Raw genomic sequence first — 4,355 nt, 5'->3', positions numbered from 1 at the left:
CAAAACAAGAGAAAGGACTATATTCAATCAGGAAGATGGAAAAGTAGTTACAGGATTGAACACAATACTTATACTACTACTTCAAAAGCTTAGAAAGACTAGGGAAGACCCTATAAGAATTGAGAACTGTCATTGATCTTAGAGAGCACAACAAGAATACCAAGAAAACTATCATCTCCTTTACCAGATATTGAATCAGTATTAAGGAGAGTAGCTTCCAAGAAGTATAAATCACTCATTGATGACAAAGACATGTATGAACAGATTAGAATAATCCCTGAGCATGTAAACAGATTGATATTCAACACTCTGGATGGAACAATGGTTAGTAAAGTAATACAATTAGGTGATTGTAATAGTAGAGCTACCTATCAAGCATTAATGAACCACATTTTCCAGCCTTACTTGGGTGACTGGATGGATATCTACCTAGATGACTTAGTGATTTATTCAGACACGATTGAGGATCATATGTAACATCTTAGAACTGTCATTGATATATTGCACAAGGAGAAATTCTACCTCAGTGAACATAAGATGCAATTGTTCCAGAAAGAATTGAAGATACTAGGCCACATTATTAACAATCAAGGCATTAGAATGGACTCTCATAAAGTCGATTCTATTCAACAATGGAAAGTACCTACTAATAAAGATTTGTTACAAGGTTTCTTAGGATCAGTAGGGTATTTAGCACCCAATATACCTCAGTTATGCATTTCTACAGGTATTTTATCAAAAATTGCAGGAGAAACCATATTTTTCAGATAGACATTCACTGAACAGTGAGTGTTTGATCAAAAGGTAAAGCTAGTATTGGATTTCCAGCATAATCACAGGATAGTATTGGACTACAGTAAGAATGCACCACCTATCAACATTGTTACAGACACTTTGGCTTCAGGAATTAGAGGAATAGTCAGCTAAGGTCATGATTGGAAAGATTCCAAGATAGTAGTGTTTTTCTCAGTGAAATTAAACCCTATGCAACAGAATTACCCAGTACATAATGTAGAATTACTAGCAGGAGTAGAAACTATGCTAAGACACAAGAATCTACTACAAGGAATGTATTTCTTTTGGTATACCAATCACAGAGTGTTAGAACACATTCTAAGGCAACCTGTATTAAGTGGAAGACAAGCCAGATGGCTAGAGAAGATATCAGACTTCGATTTCATTGTAAAATACATTCCAGGCACTACAAACATTCTTGCAGACACATTATCACACATATACTCAGGAGATTTACTAGGAACAACTCAATCTCAGCAAGAATATACATTACAACTCAATGACAATGATCTATCAAGGATTAATCAAGTCAGGAATAACATTTCACAGCTGTTAGAGATACAGGATACCACATATATTGAGGCTAGACTAGTAGCAGTAAGGAAAACTTCACCTTGAGGATTGATTGCAAGTTGACTGTACAGTAGAAAGGCTAGATTAATTACCAGACATGCTAGAAACTCACAGACAGACCTTCAAACAGAGGGCAGGCCTGCTACAAGGACTAGAAGCTGGTTTACAATACTAGAGAACACAGAGTGAGATTAGGAAACGGATACACACAGTGAGGTATTGGAAACACTGCCTCAGAACACTGAACAATTGGATTTGTATGAAATAAATTCACCTGCAAACGTACCAGACACTGGAAGTAATACACAAGGATACAGACATTCAGACAATAATATTAGATTGGAAATTAATGATCAGAACATCCCAGTACTAAAGAACACTACTGATCAACTCCAGAACTCAATTGAACCTCAATTACCTGATATAATAACTCAATCTTCACCAGATTTACAATTCCCAGAATGTCTCAAAGGCAGATATCATGAGGATAACTTCTTCAATCAGATATTACAAGATCTGAAGCACTTCCAGAATTTTCATGTTGAAAATGGACTCATATTTTGCTAGGAGGGTGAGAGGTACATACTTTGCATACTTAGAATTCTAATACACAACAGAAACACTAGGGAAATTGTAATAGAGTATGCACATTCTATTTTGGCACACTTAGGACTGTGAAAGACACTTTCATACCTTAGAGAACAAGTTTGGTGGAAGGATATGATCATAGACTTTAATTCCTACTGTGATTCGTGTCATACATGCAAGATCAGCAAACCTAACAATCAGAAACCATTTGGTTTACTACATCTGCTCTCAGTACCTAATAGGCCTTGGGAAGGCATAGGAATGGACTTTGTTAGACCTTTTCCTGAATCGAAGAACTGTTTAGGACCTTTTAATATGATTTGTACAGTTATTTGTTTATTAACTAGTATGGTACACATTATTCCTACTAGGCAAACGTACAGAGCAAGAGAAATCACAGAGATAGTATTTGAAAACATCTATAAACTGTATGGACTGTCTAATTACATTGTTAGCAATTGTGATTCCCTATTCACCAGTACGTTTTAGAGAAGATTACATGAACTTATAGGTATTAAATTGAAGCTATCAAGCACATATCATCCACAGACCAATGGATCAACTGAGAGAATGAACAGAACAATTACTCAGATGCTCAGACAGTGTATTTCTCCTAAACAAAAGGATTGGATACATAAACTATTTATAATCAAGTATGCTATCAATACAGTAAGGTCAGAAACTATAGGATATGCACCATTCTTTCTAAATTACAGCTGGATGCTAAGGAACTTGATATGGAACAACCCTAGGAAGGATGAATATCCTAGAGTAAGGACTTATGCTCAGAAAGTAAAGGATGCAATACTACAGGCACACAATACAATCCTTCAGACAAGGGTAAAGCAAACTAGACATGCTAATAGACACAGACAACCCTCTTCATTTGAATTGAACAATCTAGTGTATGTTTCTACAAAGAACATGAATCTACCAAGACAGCAAGTGAGGAAACTAGTACCAAAGTACATAGGACCTTACAAAATAATTCAGAACACAGGAAACAAGGCATTTGAACTAGATCTACCCAGGGAAATGAGGAATCGTAACATACACCCTGTATTTCATTCATTACTACTTAGGATACATGTTCCAAACAATGATAGATTATTCCCTGGAAGGGAAGTAGGACAAGTTACTGGATTAAACAATGAGAACAAGGAATAGACAGTAGATTTGATTGAAACTCATACAGGACAAGGGACTACTGCTTTGTTCAAAGTACTATGAAAGTCCAGAGATCACACATGGCTACCCTATAATAAAATTGTGCACCTTGAGACATTAAAGGAATACTTAGACATACTTGGAATTGATTCTATCAATGTACTAACTCTAGGAAAGGGAAAACTCAATACTGATGACCCTCAGGTTAGTATCAGTCTAGTAAAACATGAGGCAACCTTTCAAACACAATGCTACAGCATGGACATACAGGTAGACATACACAAAGGCTTTAAAAACTACACATATAGTCACTTTACTGTGTATATCATGTCTACTACTCAAGAATCTGTTACTCATACCTTTGCATCTGCTTTTCTACAAGGTACAAATATGCCTCATCCTCCTCTACAACTCTTAGTTGGCCCTCAAGCACAACCAATCATGCAGGATTAGGTTACTCACAACTACAGTACAAGTACTGACTATGTTTTCGATTGAGAGGAGCTTAAGGAGATTGCAGCTTTCTCTAGGGCTATCTACAACAATTCCCTCAACCCTACTATACAACTCCCAGAGTGTTATCTCATTGTATTATGCTTGTATAACTTCCACATTCCTTCTCATGTGAGACTGAGCCTACTACCACTGTTTCAAGACTGTATTCAACATACTAAGATAATACAAGTGTCCTAGGACTTTGTATACCATAAGAACATGGCTTCAAACCAAGGTAAATGTACATATATTCTGTATTATATTATTACAAGTGTATATACCTTACTATTTTACTTAGGTGCAAAGTATAGAGCTGAGCAAATCAACAATGGAACTACTATATTCTACTCACACAACTGTAAATGCTCTTGGATCGATTTGCAATTGCTCTTGACATCTACTGATCTTACTTTGGTACTCAATATGAGTGCTCTGAGCTCATTCGACACTCAAGGCATTACTCTACTGCTGAATCCACCACTTTCCACTCAATCTGATAGTCATTCCAACCAATCTGCTGTGAGTTCTACCAGTTCCACTACATAACTTGTCTAAGCTGGACAGGAACACGTCCAGTCCACTACAGGACTAATTGAAGACACATTCATGGCTGCAGAGAATGTTCTAGCACAGTAGTACTGAACTTTGTAGTAAGTTACTAACGTTTTCTTTTGTTTTTGTGTTGTTATTTTGTTTATTCTTTTTAACAAGTGTAGCAGGAGTGCCCCAAGTACTCT

Source organism: Fomitiporia mediterranea (genome assembly GCF_000271605.1).
Source record: "Fomitiporia mediterranea MF3/22 unplaced genomic scaffold FOMMEscaffold_16, whole genome shotgun sequence".
NCBI lineage: Eukaryota > Fungi > Basidiomycota > Agaricomycetes > Hymenochaetales > Hymenochaetaceae > Fomitiporia > Fomitiporia mediterranea.
The sequence above is the reverse complement of the archived record's forward strand: the minus strand, read 5'-3'. Positions refer to the sequence as shown.